We start from the raw sequence: 16,157 nt of genomic DNA on the forward strand, positions 1-16,157 counted from the left end.
TCCGTCTCCTCCGCCCTCCGCGCCGCCCGAGCTCCGGCCCGCTCCTCCTCCTCCTCCTTCTTCTCCTCCTCCTCCTCCTCCTCCTCCTCCTCCTCCTCTCCTCCACCGCCGCCCCGGCCCCGCGGCTCCGTCCCCGGCCCGGCACCGCTTTTCCCCCGGCGGGCCGCCGCCTGCATGTCGTTGCTGCCCGTCTCCCCGCCGCCGCCTCCCCGCCGCCCTGCCGCCGCCGGCCCCTCCGCCCCGCCGCGCCGGATGCAGGTGAGGAGAAGCCGCGGCCCGACGGGGCCTGGCGGGCGGGGGTGGAAGGGGGAGCGGGCCCGAGCCGCCATGTCGGGCCCCACCGCCGCCGTTAGCACCGGGGTCAGCAGCCGGAGCGGACACCGCGGCCTGGGCCGCTCCGGAGCCGCCGTTCCGCGCCCTCAGGGATCTGTGTATATGGGTTTAAACCGAGGGGGGGAGGGGGGCTGCGGGTATATCCGAGCCCGGAGGGGAATAGGACACCGTCCCGTCCCGTCCCGGGGGTGAGGAGGGGTCCTGGCGGTGTGGGATCCGTGGAGGCGACGGTAGCGTCGGCAGCCGCCTTCCCCCCGCTGCTTTTCGGGGTGCCGGGCTCACCCCCGTGGCCCGGGTTGAGGGAACCGCGGCTGTGGGGTGGAGATGGCCACGGGGCAACCCTGAGTGCTCGGCCCCGGGCTGGCGAGCATCCCGCCTCGTCTGGCAAGCGGCGTGCCCGGGGTCAGGGAAGGTGTTCGGGGGGAGGTCGGAGGTCTCCCCGGTCTCTCCGCAGCTGTCCCGTCCGAGGAGGATGGCAGGAATGGCACCTGCGAGCAAAGCTGCGGGCTCCGGGGGTGCTGCTCGGGAATAAAAAGCACGCACCGAAACGCTGAGGGTTTTTTGCGGCAATTTTTGGGGCTCGCTTTTTAAACTGAAGTAAAGGCGATGGGAGGGCTGGGTTTGTTTCCTGCTGTTGCGCGGAGTTTTGTCCGGCCGTCTGAAATCGTCCATTTCTCAGCCCATTTTTGAAACTTTGGGAAGGCGAAGTATTTGCTTTGGGGGGGTAACAACTTCTCAGGGCTGGCCTGCTGATAGGGGCTTTAGATGGTCTTGCTTAAGCTCTGGGGGGTGGGGGGTGTTTGCTAGAATGAAATTCCGGACTGTGCCATCCCCTGGCTGTGACTCTGCTGCTCAGCCAGGCACAAACACCCTGCTCTGCAACCTGAAACGAACCTGGAGAGGAAAACACCTCATCCCCAAGTCACTCAGGGTTATACTTCTTGTCTGTGTAGACATGGCTGATAATGAAAGCGATGATAATGTGTCTATTTTTAGCCTCTGCTGCTCCTTCGAGATGTCTTTGCCCCAGTGCTTTTTTTCCCCCCCAAAAACCCAAAAAAAACAACCTCACATTATGTCTGAACAACAAAGCCTTCCCAGTGACACAACCCAAGGAATTCCTTGAAGCTATCCCCCAATTTGGAGGGCCAGGGAGCTGTGACAAAGGTGGGGCACAGCCTTTACTACCACAGCACTACCAGTGATTTTATTTCTGCCTTCTCTCTATCAAAATAGGAAGTGACAGTGAAATTTGTACCACCAAACCTTGCTCTTCTGCAACACAGCCTGGTGCTGGGGAGACCTCACAGGGCTTTACATTTGAGTACTGCAGCCTGACCTGGCTTTGCTGTACTTAACTCTTCTCCTTTCCACAGCCCCGTGCTCTGCAGGGCTTTATTCATTATTGAACACAAGCAGGTTCAGAAGCACCCAAACACCTGCCTGTAGCTTTCTTTTCCCTTACAGAGCATGGTGGGAGTTAATTTACAATTTGTTTCTTGTAATTTTGCTCCAGAGCAGCTCAGCACTGCACACTTCTGACACCTTGCTGCTCTGGAATAATGACCCACCTCACCTATGGATGGATCCTATCGACTCATCCCAACAGAACCTGGGTTTGCCTGTCAGCTCAGGTGTTAAATCTCCTTGCCCACTGTCTTCAAAGAAGATTGAAGATGACAGAAGCCCCATTACAGTTTGACTGTTCAGTTTAACTGAGCATTAGGAGCACTGCAGTGCTGTGCTGTCTGCTAAACAAACCCTGTCAAACACTTCCAGTGCTGTTCTTTTCTTACTATTGAAAAGTGAGATTTATTCTCTTTTATCTTGTCTTCCTACAGGGGCTCTTTCCAATTTAGTTTGTGTATTTAATTGAAGGATTAAGTACAACATGAATGGCTGATAGGCAATGCCACTTTCCTGAAGCCAAGATCCTAAGAGTAAGCCTACCCACCATCAGCCTGTTAGAAAAGCTTCCTTTGCCTGCTGCATGCAAAACCCCTCAACTTTGCACATTCATTTGAGCCCCTGTTGAGTTTCCCACCAGGTCTATATGGCAAACTTCTGCTGGCACAGCTCTGTCTGTGAGCACTGTGACGAAGTGTGACCCGTGACTGACATAGCTGTGCCAGCAGAAGCCCCAGCTGTAGAACCAGTTATCTGCAAAAGTGCACTTCTACTGATAGAGCTTGTTTTCGTTTTTAAAGGGTGTTTTTCCCTCCCCTGGGAGCAGTTGCTGCTGCCAGGAAAGCACAGTTCTCCCAGGGATGGAGTGGAATCAGACATACATTTTGCCTGGTTCAGAAGAGACAAAAGGTCAGTGTGTATTTTCTGTGTGTGCTTCTCTCCCCATCCACAATCTCTGAGAGCTCAGTCACCTTTACAGCAGGAATTCTCTCCTGGAAGTAAGTCATGTTATGGCTGCTACTTGTTCCATCAAAAGGTGTTTATAAAAACTTCCATTCCATGTGATAAGCTAGGATTTTATGTTGGGGTTTTTTTCCCCTTATATGGACCATGGTTGTTTTTCATTAAGAACCTTGGTTTTGCTCAGACAGAGTCATATTTAGCTTTCACACCAGTCTTACAAGAAAAAAGCCAGAAAGTGATCCCAAAGTGTGCGTGGACTCTGGTAGTAAAATTAAAAGGCAGCACTGGAGAAAAATTAATTAATTTCCACACTGGGCCAAGTCTTTACTTAATTTAAATTAAAACACTGAGAAGAAAGGCTTAGATTTAGCTAGATCACAGTAGCTCCTGTCTTTTTTGATCACAGTCAGTGAGGACAAAGAGGGAGGTGTAGTTTTTTTTTCTTATTAAATCCTTTCCAAGACCATTCTGGTTTTAAGTAATAAAATTATGCATCAGTAACATGCATGATTTTAGAGCAGACTTCCTTTAACTGCAAAAAAGGTAAAATACTGCTTAGATCAGCTTTAATCTCTTGGACACTTTTGGGTTACTGGGGTTTAAAGGGAGAGAGATAAATATGAATAAATGGCTTGCTTACTATTGGAAAGAGCTTTTGGGATGCCAAAAGGGCACTCAAGGCACTGGATGTAACTTGATTTGCAGAATACTGAGACAGCAGATATGAAAGTAGAGCTCAGTTGTTTGGGAGCATAAAACAGCATTTGAGAACAGTCTTAAAAAAAAAAAAAAAAAAAAAAAAGGTAAAGTATGCCTTAGGCATATTAGATTCAGGAGGATTTGCTGTGGATTTACTACTTTAGAACATTAAATACTAAGCTCTTGTAATATTTTTTCTTTTTCCCCCAATTCTGTGGTCCTGGTGATAGCCTGTAAGCAAGGCTCCATTTCCTCAGTTTCCCAGAGTGTTTCTCCTGTCTCAAGCAGATTTTCTTGTGCTGCCAAGATTTGGATGGCTCCCCTCTGCCTTTGTGTGCATCCCCTGTGCACCAGCAGAGGCTCAGGCCAGGGGAAGGAGCTGCCTGTGATGCCCCACTTACCTTCCTCAGGACACCCTCAGGTCCTGCCACTGCTCTGGAAAGCTGGGTAGAAACTGTGACTAAATCCCAGAGCTGTGCCTTCTCCTCCTGGGTTTATCAGGTTATCAGTGAACGTGTCAAAACATGCAGGAGCTTATTTTGATGGTGCAGCTGGCCCAGCTGAGCTCACTGAACTTGGCTGGTTGTTCCCAGCCCTGCCACTCTCTGGACCCAGTGCTGTGCCAGTTTGTCTCACTCACCTGACAGTGAATAAATAAACAAAACAGGAGGCAGAGGCTGCAAAGCCTTCATTTGTTTTTAGAAGTGATGCTTCTCACATCAGTATTGGCAGGACAGTGCAGCTTTACCTTTTGAGTCATTCTTTGGGCTTCACTGCTCTGTCTGTACAGCTTTCTCCAGCTCACCTATAAAGATAAAAGCAAGGATGTTTTTTGGGATGTTTCTTTATCAATATCTTCAGCTGGTGACAATGTTAGCAGAATTCTTTTACTTTCTTTCCCCATCTTAAAAGCATTGTGCAACTCAGTTCTGTGTCAGCAAACTTCACACGTGTACCTTCTGCCACAAGACTCCCCTCCTTCCTCCCCACCTCCCAAAAAATCAAACAGCTCAGAGGGGACAAAGCAAATTCTGAAGTTTCCCACAGGAAATGGGAAATTGCTCCAAGAGCAAGGTGCCTGCAGCTGAACATGCTGACTGGCTTTGTTTGAAGCTTGGTAAATTTGCCAGAGGGTTACATGACAGCTACCTGTAATGGCAAGGTGCTGGACTTGACCTGGTTCCTGTTATTTGAGGGAAAACTCCTCTCTTAGAGGAGTTCTAAACAAGAAAAAAAAAAAGCCACAAAAAAACCCCCACCCCACCCCAAAAGCCAACTGAAATGACTCTGAATAAAAAGAGCAGCACTGGAAGAAAATCTCTCTAGAAAGTTTGCTCTGGAATCCTGTTTCTAAGAACTGCTTTTGCAGCCGTTTGTGCATCTCCCTACAGAGGATCAAGAAGTGGCTTAGTAGCATTCAGACACTACCAGAAAGCTTTCTGTCCTGGGTTTGAGAGGTGGGCTTTGAAAATGTGAGTTAAGGTAGGCAGAAGCACCTTACATGAGGCAGAAATGCCTTATATGAGATTCTACACAAAACAAATTTTACCCCTTCCAAGGGAAGATGTTAAACCAGACTGATAAAAATGCTCCAAGGTGAAGCAAAAGCAGCAACAATTTTAGCTACAACTTGTGTGCAGCCAGTGAACAGAGGGCTTGGGAGTCAGTGGGCACTTGGGGCTAAGGAACAAAACCCCATTTAGCTGTTGTGTGTCATGCACACAAGTAATTTAACTACAGCTTGTAACCTCTGTGTGTACACAGGGAACAGATAGGGCTGTGTGTGTGTGTTCACCTCTTACTTTGGCATTTCCTGATGTAAATGATTAATGGTGGTTCATGATTGCATGGCACTGGAGCTGGTTATGCTTAGGATGGTTTATTGTCCTACACATTCTGCCTGCCTCTAAAGAAGCTTTGTTTTTTACTCTGAGAAATGTGCATAAAACCAGCTTAAAAGGGCTGCAGGACTCTCTCGCAGCAGATTTCTTGGTGCAGAAGCATATTTTAAGCAAAGTTATCACCATGTGTACATAGTGCAGGCAGATAGCAGATTTACAACACTCTCCTGTCAACAGAGGTGCTCAGACTGTGAGAAATGAAACATTTTTCTCTTTTGAAACTTCCACTTTGAGCACCACAGTGAGAGTGGGGCCAGCGGAAGAGGAGGGGTTTTCACTCATTGCCTGCCTGCAAGAGGCTTGAGTTGAGGCTTGCTTGGGACACTGGTGGTTAAAAGTGTCAAAAATAGTGACCTGGGATGAAAACAGCAGCACTGCTCTCTGGCTCCAACTCAAGTAGGTCCATGGGAGTTGTTATTAAGGGAAAAGTTTAGGAATAGCAACCCTCAGGAGGGGGCAGACTGTCTGAGTCCATGGCGTGGTGGATTTTCAGAAGGGTTTTTAGTTTTGGGGTTCCATCCCCCCAACTTGCAGCTTGAGAATTGGTAAATGTTGGACTGTTTACAGCCACCAACCATCTCATCCTTCAGAGCACCCTGCCATCATCCCTGCTTATGTGAATCAGGGTTATTCCTTACCCTAAAGCAACCATAAAGGCAAATCCATCCTGCCCTCAGCTAGGAGCAGCAGGAATTTTTATAGCTGGGAAACTGTCAGAGGCAGCACTCCTTCAAAACACCCCTGGGTCTTTACCCTTCCCAAATTACACACCCACCTCTCATCTGCTCCAGGGGCCTGGGCTGGAAAGGGGAAGGCTCAGAGAGACTCAGACTCCTTTATCCTGGTCACCTGTCCTTTCACAGCTACTGCTGCAAGTCCTGCTTCCAATCACCTGTAAAAGAAAAAATAAAATGTCTTAAATGCTTTTTAAATGCAAAAAAGTATTTGTGGGCAGCTTGCAGAGGGGAGAGGAATGTTTGGCCTGGTGTGGCTGCAGAGGGAGGTGTCAGTGTCCTCTCTGGGGCAGGCAGGGAGAAGGAAGGGTCTCCTCAGAAAAAGCAAGGGGGAAAGGGAATTGCTTGTGCTGAGCAATACACACACCTGGATCACAGAAGGGATCCATAGCCTTCCCCTCACAGGGTGCCAGTTCTGAAAGGAGAGCCATCCCCACATAAAAGGTGGCTTTGGTTGTCCTCTGAAGACATTCTGACAACTTCAGAAACCTGCTTTGCTGACAGATCATTTTGAAAAGATGTGTTTATTTTTTTTTTACAGGCTGCTAAGCAAAGTTTTCTGAATGCTAAGATGCATTGGGTAGATTTGAAACCCAGAAACCCTCTTTTATTGTCATTTTTCTGACTGCCCCCTACCAGCTGAAACCTTTTTTTAATGAATTTCTTCTCTGAGCACAGGACCTGAGCCTCACGTTGGGGGCAGTTGTGCAAAAGTGACCCCTCTTCTTTTTTTCTTGTTGCTGCAGTGTCAGGGTCTATCCAAGATACTTTTTTAGCTCTTCAGATTTCACGAGTACAAAGATAAGTACAAAAAAACATCTGCTTTTGGTCAAGCTGCTAATAATAGTCAGGATTTGTAGACTGCTCCAGTTTGCTGTTTACCCTCTAGGGCAGCTGAATGAATTGATTGGGTAGTTTTTTTCCCCTTGCTTTTCAGGAATGCTTCCATCTGACTGAGCATCTTTGTGCCTTCTAATCACAAATTAGTTTTGCTTTTTTTTTTTTTTTTTTTTTATTCCTAAGAAATCAATCTAAAGGCTCTCTCAGAAGGTCCTGGCTTGGCATTAAGTACATGGAGAGAGGCATGTTGAGAAAGACTTTCTCCAGCAGATTTTTAGCTAGTTTGTTTTTTTTTTCTCCCCCATGTGAGACTTGCAGGAAAATTGAGAAAGGGGGAAAGCAGAAAACATCATTTGGCTGCTTTGCTGGATATAACCCTCCTGTGTTTTGTAAACAGCAGGGTGGAAAGGTCCTGCAGGCTTTTAACTTTTCAGCTTTGTGGCCTGCAGCTGTTTCTGGTGCTTAATGCTAAGATTTCATGGCCCAAAAAGGTGTTTGGGAGCTTCTGATGGGAATGCCCCATTCAGGCACTTCAGATAAACTTGTGTCTTCTGTGTAAGCTACAAAGTTTGCTCCTGGGGTGGAGGTGAAGGCAAACCCAGGGCTTGCTTGCCATCTGTACCTGGGTGAAGTCAATGAGCTTCCCAGTGGCACAAGGGGTGGGTGCCTCCCTCAAATAAATGCCTTTGATCTCATGTCAGCCTTGACATGTGGAGAATACCCTTTGTGCTTCACGTTGCTTCAGGCTGAGAGCTGGAGCAGAATTAAAGTAGTGGGAGGAAAGGATCAGAGTTGTCATCTGTGGGGAGAATCCCAGGTAGGAGCTGCCTCCAGCACCCTGAAGCTGCCAGGGCTCCCCAGCCCTCCCTTCCTCTCAGACCACATATCAGCTCAGTCCTGAGCACAGGATGCAGGCTGCTGGTGCAGAGAGGAAACCAAATCTGATTTTGCAAGGGGTGGGAAAGCAGAATGGTTGTCAAAAATTGTCCAGATCCAGTGGCTGGAGCACCTCTGCTATGAGGAGAGGCTGAAGGAGCTGGGATTGTTCTGCGTGGAGAAGACCCTGGGAGGACCTCAGAGCTGCCTTCCAATACCTGAAGGAAACTACAGGAAAGGTGGAGAGAGACTTTTCATAAGAGTGGCCAGTGACAGGGCAAGGGGAAATGGGGTTAAACTGAAGGAGAAAAGGTTTAGACCTTTTAGGAAATTCTTGAGTATGAGGGTGCTGAGACTCTGGAACAGATTCCCAGAGAAGCTGTGGCTGTCCCATCCCTGGAGGTGTTCAAGCCCAGGTTGGATGAGGCTTGGAGCAACCTGAGAGGTGTCCCTGGGCATGCAGGGGGGTTGGAGCAGAGGAGCTCTAAGGGCCCTTCCAACCTCAGCCATTCTGGGATTCTCCAGGTTAAATACATCACTCCTCTTTGCATTTGCTTTCACACAGAGATCTTGTAGCTCCTGGCAGGAAGAGGCCTGCTGGAGCAGTGCTGACTGTAGTTCCAGAAAACTCATTACTGCTTCCTCTATACCTTAAAATTCAATTTATATTTACAGTGTCACATGAATGTACAGCTGGCCCTGGAAGCAGCAGAGTGCTAGCACAGGATGAATTATCCACCCAGCAGAAAATTCCACTTGTGAACGCCTTTCCTCTAATCCCTTTTTGTTTTGGAAAGTTAAGAAAGCAAAAGGAAAAACGGGGCCAGACAACTTCTCACATACCAGAATATAGTCACAAGTGCCAGGAAAAGTTGGGTTCAGATTGTCAGATGGCCCTTTGGATTGCATTTTTTCCTCCAGCCAAATTACATCTTGCCATGGGGAGTTGTTCAGTCTCTGAGCAGATTTTTGTACCTGTGCAGTGATCCTCTTCCTTCTTCTTAGTCTGGAGTGAAAGACTGTGAAGGAGTGGAGTCCATCAGATAAATTAGGAATATTTTCAGTGGATGGAGAAGTACATACATAAAATGTTTGAGACCTCTGGGTAGAATAAAAGGGTTTGGGTTTGGTTTTTATTTCCTAAGATCTCTCTGAAATGCCTCACATTACAAGGCTTCAGAGCCTTTTTGCAGACTCAACAGCTTTTTCATTCTTGGGTATATTTTTTGGTGGATGGTTTAACTTGAACACTTGCAGAGTGAGTCTGTGATGAGCTGCAAAGTGTTTTTCTGCCTGCTAGACCAACCCCCAGGTGCTGCAGCCAGAGCTCCCCTGCATGCACAGGCAGTACCTTTCCATTCCCAAGTGATGGCCATTTCTTTCACAGCAGCTGCAGGTGTGGACAAAACAACCCTGGCTCTCTCTGTGGGGAGATGAGTATCACTTGGAAGTATTTTCTACTTGGAAAATTAGGTGGTTTAAAACCTCAAGCTGTCATCAGTGCTGCAGCATTCCTGAATCCATACCCTTCCTCTTCCACATGCCCTCTGTCTCCCTCCTCTTGCCTCAGGCTCTGCTTCTGTGAAAGAGAAGCCTGCAACCCAGTGGTGAGTGACATTTGGTGTAGGACCAGGGCTTCAAACTGTCTTATAAACTTCCTCCCAGTGATCACCATCTTCTCTGCAGGTGTGTCCTGTACTCAGTGCCAGGAGTACTTGGAGCTCCTGGCATCTCAGTGTCACAAAAGCAAGTGTCAGGACCACAGCTCCTCGGTGGTGCCTGGTGGTTTGCATCAGTCTGAATCTGCAGGGAAGGACCACGAGGAAGCCTTTGCAAACACCAGCTTTAGGGAACTCCTGGTTTAACTTCTCACCTGCTAGGATATTAAGGAGTCTCAGAAAACTGTCTTTTTGGAAAGAATCTCAGCCAGTGTTGCCAAAGGTGTTCCCTGGTTAGGCAACACTTGTGCTTCAGAAGTGATCCCTTCCAGAGGGATCCACACCAAGTTCAAATTATCTTCTGGAAGAGGAATGAGTGCAATTTGTCAGCTCACATGTACTTCAGGGTTTGTTCCCACATGGCTTACTGCTCCCCTCTGGTAAACTTCACTATCACAGGGATCATTCTGGGCCAGCAGCCTTCTGCTAAGTTTGGATGAGGGAGAAGGACACCTCCTGCACTGGGTAGCATCTTGACCCACTTGGGATCTCAACTCTTGTGTGCCTTGTTGGGGTCAGATGGCCAAGATGCCCACAGAGAATTAACCTCCAGATACCTGCAATCTCAGCAAGAGTTGAGTTTCCTGGTCCCTGCAGAGACTCTCTGGGGCTGTTGTTGCTGTAGCTTCTCCTTTTCCACCTCCCTGGAAGGCAGATAGAGGAGTATATGTTACTCATCATCATTGATGCTAAACCCAGAGGTAGTATTTGGAAGTGTAAGTATGGTGTAAATGCACATGGGAAAGGTTTGGATAATCAGATACAGAAGCAGCAGAGCTGTCTTTAGATATCCAAATAATATGCTGTTCTCAGGCTATCAGGCAAGCTTTTTTACTTCTTTGATTAAGTAGTCCATTTAAATATACCCTACCAGGAAGGAGGTTTATGCCTCTAAACTGCTATATTTTACAGAGATCCATTTGCTTTACTCTGAGCACTGGTGCAGCACCCTGTAGCCTGTAACACAAAATGACTAATTTACTGGGATGCACTTTGTCCTCCTTTCTTTTAAAATCTTGAGCATTGGGGCTCCTCCAAGTCTACCTGTAGTTGAACAGGACAGGCATAACATTAAAACCATCTCAAGTTTACTGGGGACAGATTTCCCTGTTGTTAATTATTGCTGCAAAGGACAGATTGTGAGTGATAAGCTGGCTGTTATCTTTCTATCATGTAGAGAGAGGAGCTCAAATGCTGCTGGGCTTTGCTCCTTTTCTTGAAATGTGGCAGCTTGCAGGGTAAGATAGCATCATAGCCACAGAAATGGCCTTAGTTGTTCTTTTCTCCTAGCACAGACTTCTCTGCAAAGGATGAAAGGTTCCTGATGATCTGAATTCTGTTTTAAAGAAGAAATGAAGCGTTCATTCAGGAGACTGCTTCAAAGTTGCTGCAGTGGTGTGTGTGAATTAATAAGTCTGGTGTAGGGATTTTTTGTTGTTGTTTTTTTTTTGTTTTTTTTCAAGAAGCAGGTCAATAGCTGACTTTTCTCCAGTTATTGATCCTGAGGAGCAGAGTGAGACAAGGCATTGGCTTGGGGCAGCCTGAACAGGGTATCAGTGCTAAGCAAGTGAGTGAATGAACAACAGAGGTATCAGGTTAGGTTTGTCAATAACACAGCTCTTTCCCCAGAGGCTGGGAGGGATGCTGGCACACCACAATGCCCTAAGCTTACTCAGGTCTCAGATACTGGGAGTTTTGTGTCTGCCCAGTCCTACCTCTGTCAGACCAGCACTGTGAGGACCTCCTTCTTTAAGCTGGGGCTGCTTTCATAGAATCATAGAATGGGCTGGGTTGGAAGGGACCTCAGAGCTCATCAAGTCCAACCCTTGCTCCACTCCCCCCGTGGTTCCCAGCCCATGGCACTGAGTGCCACATCCAGGCTCTTTGGAAATATCTCCAGGGATGGAGAATCCACCCCTTCCCTGGGCAGCCCATTCCAATGGCTGATCACCCTCTCTGGAAAGAAATTCTTTCTCATGTCCAACCTAAACCTCCCCTGGCACAACTTGAGACCTCTTGTGCCCTCTTGTCTTGCTGAGAGTTGCCTGGGAAAAGAGCCCAACCCCCCCCTGGCTCCAACCTCCTTTCAGGGAGTTGGAGAGAGTGATGAGGTCTCCCCTGAGCCTCCTCTTCTCCAGCCTCAACACCCCCAGCTCCCTCAGCCCTTCCTCACAGGACTTGTGCTGGATCCCTTCCCAGCCTCCTTGCTCTTCTCTGGACCTGCTCCAGCACCTCAATCTCCTTCCTGAGCTGAGGGGCCCAGAACTGGACACAGGACTCAAGCTGTGGCCTCCCCAGGGCTGAGCACAGGGGCAGAATCCCTTCCCTGGACCTGCTGGCCACGCTGTTCCTGAGCCAGCCCAGGATGCCATTGGCCTTCTTGGCCACCTGGGCACACTGCTGGCTCCTGTTCAGTTTCCTGTCAATCCAGACTCCCAGGTCCCTCTCTGCCTGGCTGCTCTCCAACCACTCTGTGCCCAGCCTGGAGCTCCCCTTGGGGTTGTTGTGGCCTAAGTGCAGGACCCAGCACTTGGCTTTGCTTCTGCACCTGCAGCCCAGGGCAGCGTTTTGGCTTGGTGCTTCCTCCTGATCCAGCACTGGCTGCTTCCTTCCCCAGCCTCCTGGTGACTTCACTTAATCCCTTAAGCCACTCTGTCCTGTATCTCATTAAAGGACCAGCAGTCTCCAGGGGATGGGGTGGCATTGCAAATGGGTCACTGCTTTGAGCTGCTGGGGGGATCCTCATGTAAATAAATGTACAGTGGGAACCATCCCTCTGGGGGCTTCTGGTTAGATTTATTTCCAGGCTATCTGCTGAAACTCCTCTGGTTCTACAGTAGACCCCTGAGATGCATTTCTGGTAAGCAGAGTTTTGCTTTTAAGGAGTGACCTAGCCTGTGTTTGCATGTAAGCTGTAAGCTGACCCCTGGGAGCTGCTCTGAGAGCAGAGAGTACAAAAAGGCACCTGCAGACTGAGACAGCTCCTACTCTGTCACTTGATGCAGATACTCAGGGGTTGTCACGTACACAAGAGGTAACAGACTGCCTCAAAACAGAGCAGAAACTGTTCTTCTGGAGTCAGGGCTGACATGTTAACTAAGCACAGAAATTAAAAATAACTATGTAATACTACATAGTATTTCCATGCAGTAAGTAGCTCAGCTGCTCTTGTAAGTGGGGGTGTGACAAAGGAAAAGGAAGGGTGGAAACCTGGTTGCTCTCAGGTTACCTGTGATTTAAGAAAAACTCTACTTCATTTAGAGGAGATGAGGGAACAGGGGGAAATAACTAATGGGTGTATGTCAGTAGGACAATTAGCATTTCCATCAAATGAGTGCCAGTTGGCTTTTGAATTAACCAAATACAGCTTGTTCCCTCCCTTCCCACTCTTCCCTTTGGCTTTTGCTGCCCTTTTTTTTTTTTTCTTTTTCCCCCAGGGTTTGCTTCTCTGGCTTTCCTTGCTGCTCTTGGCTTTTACAGCTACCAGCTGCAGGTTCTTGGGTATGTCTTGTGCCTCACAATTCCCACCCCCAACTTGAATCTCCCTGAGCTGTGCATCAAGACAGGCAGCAGAGGTCAGAAGCCTCCTGGTGGGATGTGGGTGCTGACTGCCACTGCACCCAGTCCTACATCTTCTTTCCTCTGCCTGATGGGAGCTTGGCAGAGCTGGTACCCCAAATCCAGCATTTAGGGAATTTCTAACTGGAAAAGCAGCAAGCTAGGTGGTTAAGGTAACAGCAGCCTGGTCCCAACCCCTGGAAGCATTCCCTTTGTACCACTGCCTCCAGCAGATCCCTGGGGACTGCTGCACCTCTTGCCCAGCAAAGAACTGAGCAGAGGGAGGATTTGCTGTGGAACTGACCAGGTGAAACTTAAATAGCCTCCTCTTGCTGAGCCTAAGTGCCACATGGAATAAAAACTAGAGCAGGGTTTGGACTATTTCCATCACATTGTTGCTGTGCTGGTTGTTGACATGGCCTTTTCAGCACCCATCTGGGTGTGCTGGCTCCAGTGGGTGAGTAACAGTCCAAAATCCTGCCCACAGGTCCTCCTGGGCTTGGCACCACTTTGCTAAGGACTGCACCACTTCCCAAAGTGCCAACCAAGGGACTGAGCAGCAGTGCTCACTTCCCCACCCTGAAGTTACTCCAGGAAGGTGCCTCCAAACCTGATGGATGGCTCTGAGTTTCTCTTGACTATGGCCAAGATAAAACTGTCAGGCAGGGTAGGAAGAGTCTGTTCCCTCCTGCTTCCCAGCACAAAGATGCCTCCTGACCAGGTGTAGCTTAGAGGAACAGCTTTTCATCCTCTCAGCATCAGCACAGACATCTCATAACTTAGATCTTTCCACTTCTGCTTCTTCTGCCTGGGTCAGCTGCAGTGTAAACCTCCAGTCTTTGAGGCTGCCATGTGGTAGGTGCAGGGAAGGACTATGAAAATTATTTCTGCAGCTTCTTCTACTGAAGTATGTTCTACATCTAATGTTCATCTTGATCTTTTAGCAGAGGTAGCAGTTTTATTGTTAGAAGTCTGTTTGCAGTGTGAAGGCTCCCTGAAAGCTTCAAATTACAGAATTTAAGTACTAAACCTAAGAGCAGCAAAGGTGTCTGACTGAAGCAAGCTTGGTTTCACTGATGTGGTTCAAGGAAACCCCCATTTTACCTTGCTGGGTTTTTAAAAGCATCAGCAAATGAGAAATGTACAGCTGCTGTGATTTACTGTCATTAAAAAAGTTGGGTCCTGTCTCTTCCCCCACTTGGAGCCCAGATTATTTCAAAAAAAGGAGCCTCTGAGCCTCTGTCTACAGGTGACTATAAAAGCAGAGTTACTGTTGCTACAGACTTGAAAGGAGACAGGTAAATAGCTTTGGTGGTCTAAATTCCTGCAGTTCTCCTAACTATGTGTTTTTGGCTTCTTTCTGCAGACCTCAATGAGTTCATGCAGAGAAGCCCACTGTACATTCTCCTGAGAAACAATTTTCTTGCATGGAGTGGCATGAAAATACACACATTTTTTTACAGATTTATAAAACTAAAGATTTTTCTTTTTTCAGTTGTACTTGTGGACTTCATTGTTTGTTGCTAGCTCCATGGTGCTTAGCCTGAAATTTTGTTGTTAATCCTTAGATTTAATGTTCACTTCAAATTTAATCTTTTGCCTTGCTGTTTATTCCAGGTACTCTTTAATTATCCTTTTTTTGGTAGGATACATGTTTGTGTCCAAGTAGTCTCTGCTTGTGTACTTGGGTTATATTTTCCCTCAAAGACTGAAATCTCAGTGTTGGGACATGACAGTAACAAACTGATTATTTTCTGTCTTTAATTAAAAGCCTACAATATTTTAACTGATAATCAGTGAGACTGAGTAATCCAAGTAAGAAACTGAAAGGAGACAATACCTTTGTTGGCAGACTCAGGGTGCTGGTTGAGCCCTTCGTAGAGATGGTGGATGGAATCAGTAAGGGCAGAAAAGACCTTCAGGATAATCTGGTTGAACATGTTCTGCAGGAAAAGGCAATGGATAGAGAAAATTCAGATCCAAGCAAGACTATCACAATCCCCCATACATTGTCTATACCCTAAACACCAGAGATATGAAGTAGCTGACCTTAAGCTAACACTAGTATCAGCAGTTATGTTTTCAATCTCCTTACCAGACCCTCAAACAATCACCTTATTTTCTTCATCTTCACTTCCCCCCCCTCCAAAGTACTCCAAGGCAGTGCTTGTGGGTATTGGCTGTACTTCCCCTTCTCCTTTGGGAGGCTGGGATGGGAATGTCAGACACTCAGACAAGACCAGAGTGAGCTTATTCCAGATGGGGAAACTTTCCTCTCCTCCCTTTGCAACCATTTAACCCTGGTTACAAAACAGGTAGCTAAAAAAGGCTGATTTCCAGCTGGTCCAAGTTTCCAGGGTTAAGCACCATGTGCCTGTGTGTACACTCGTGCAAGCAGCCAGCAGGATTTTTAATTCCTGGGAGGGATCCCCATATGGAAGTGGATGGACAGCAACACAGAAGAAGGAGGGATGATTCAGGGCTGTCTGCTGGATAGTTTTCAAGATGCAGTTTGACTCATCCCTATAGAGCAATTGAAACAAATAAAATCACAAAGAATGTCACTCTGCTGGAGTCAAGGATTTTGAGTGCTGCCAGCACATCCACAGGGCTAGAGCAAGATGAAGTTGCAGCTCTTTTTGGATTCTCTTCCTCATTAGAAACAGACAATTAATTTATGCATTGAGGTATGAAAAAACTTAAATGGAACAACACATTATAGTCACTGAAATAAAAGAACTGCATCTTCTGACCTCTCTGGGGAAGGAACTGGTCATTATTTTGCAGCAGTACATGCATAGCTCTAAGGGACTTGGCCCTGTCTGGCTTCAAAGTCCTCCTGCAACCAACATACATGCCAGATAAACTGGACAGCTTTGAGCAGGCTTTCTCTTTCCACTCAGCATATGCTAATCCTTCTGCCTGATGGGGGATGTTTGCCTTTGGAAGAGGAGATCTGACCTTATTAAAAACACCAGTGATGCAGTTCCTCCCTCACAGTGACCCTGAGACAGTTAATTTGGTGTTTGGATGTGCTGTGTTATGGAAGAGTGTTTCCATCTTCACAGCTGCTGTTGATTTCCCCCACCCAGGCAAAAATAAAATTACACTTTGAGTTAAGAAATTTC

The 16,157-nt window shown here is 47.5% G+C and overlaps 1 protein-coding gene across 2 annotated transcripts in view; it reads left to right on the forward strand.

Moving 5' to 3' along the window:
• Nucleotides 1-56: 56 nt before the first annotated feature.
• The window catches only part of CNOT6L (CCR4-NOT transcription complex subunit 6 like), a 35,240-nt gene continuing 19,139 nt past the window's right edge, over nt 57-16,157 (forward strand). Inside the window, exon 1 of one of the 2 annotated variants that reach the window (XM_071744119.1) lies at nt 57-258. The gene's annotated coding sequence lies outside the window, so the exon portion shown is untranslated. Of the gene's footprint in view, nt 259-2,550; nt 2,650-16,157 lie in introns of those variants that run through there. The other variant, XM_071744118.1, reaches the window with a different exon arrangement.

This window comes from Heliangelus exortis, chromosome 4, assembly GCF_036169615.1.
Source record: "Heliangelus exortis chromosome 4, bHelExo1.hap1, whole genome shotgun sequence".
In the NCBI taxonomy this organism is placed as follows: Eukaryota; Metazoa; Chordata; class Aves; order Apodiformes; family Trochilidae; genus Heliangelus; species Heliangelus exortis.